Raw genomic sequence first — 1,354 nt, 5'->3', positions numbered from 1 at the left:
CTTCCTGCGTCAACATCTTTAACGGTAACCGGTGAAGGGCCCGGTTCAAGACAGCAAGGAGCCAGCGACAGTTTGGTTAGCCAGGCACCCAGACACCACACAAGCTGGACTAGCGGGACCACCGACATACCCGTGGTGGGGCAGCAAGGTGGAACGCAGGGACCTGAAGAGCGGTCTGAGTGTGCAGTTCAACACTTACCTGGTTCCACAGTTTGGCAAATGGTGCGTGAGTAGGACCTTTGATAACGCTCTCGAACCATACGCTGCTGCCTGCTGGTGAGAGAGGAGAATGAGTGTGGTCCGTCCGCGACTCTCCATGCCCTCTTGGGACCCAGAGACAGATAAAACCGCTCTCCTGTCGAGATTTTTGGAAACCAGATTCTCTACTCAGCCCTCCTCCGGGGGAGGGAGAGGTGCATTCACCATCCCCCAAAGAGCAGTTCCCTCTCTCTCTGGGTCGCCCCTCCCGAGGCCTCTTGCTCCAGCCTGCCTACACCCAGCTCCACGGTGCCGCTTGCTTGAGGCTGCTACGGATGTAGCACGGGAGCGGGGGTGGACGCAGGGGGCCGCCTTCGCCGACGAGCAGGCTGGGCCACTGCAGCCGGTGGACGGGCGGAGGCAGCAGCTACCCGCCGGGGCAGAACTTCGGATTGCCTCAGTCTGTTCCTGCACAGCCGAGAACTGCTGGGCCATGTTCTCGACTGTGTCGCCGAAAAGGTCGGTCTGGGACACAGGGACCTTAAGGAATTGAACTTTGTCGGCGTCCCTCATGTCAACCAGACTCAACCAGAGGTGACGCTCCTGGACCACAATTGTGGACATCGCATGACCCAGAGAACTCATGGTGACCTTCGTTGCTCAGAGCGCGAGATCAGTTGCGGTTCAGAGCTCTTTTAGAACTTCCGGATCGTGACAACCCTTGTGCAGGTCCCTCAGTGCTTTAGCCTAAAGAACCTGCAGTAACACCGTAGTGTGTAAGGCGGAGGCAGCTTCTCCACAGGCCGTATAAGCATCGCTGGACAGACCAGACGAGTACCTAAAGACCTGGGAGGGGAGGCACGGTTCGCCCTGCCGGGTGATGGTTTGCCCTGCTGGGTGGAGGCGGTATTAGGACACAACTGCATCGCAACCGACCGCTCCACCGGGAGGGGGACCCCGTATACCCCCTAGCTGAACCACTGTCGAGAGTGGTGAGGGAGGAGGAGTAAGCAGATCGGTTTCCAGCAGAAAAAGGTGCCATCCACAACCTGGTAAGCCCCTCATGCACTTCCGGGAAGAATGGCACCGGGGCGGGGTGCTGAGAACTAGAGCCCGACCGATATGGGTATTTTGGGGCCGATACCGATATTAGGGA

This window comes from Sinocyclocheilus anshuiensis, unplaced genomic scaffold (assembly GCF_001515605.1).
Source record: "Sinocyclocheilus anshuiensis isolate Anshui unplaced genomic scaffold, SAMN03320099.WGS_v1.1 scaffold4031, whole genome shotgun sequence".
Taxonomy (NCBI): domain Eukaryota; kingdom Metazoa; phylum Chordata; class Actinopteri; order Cypriniformes; family Cyprinidae; genus Sinocyclocheilus; species Sinocyclocheilus anshuiensis.
The sequence above is the reverse complement of the archived record's forward strand: the minus strand, read 5'-3'. Positions refer to the sequence as shown.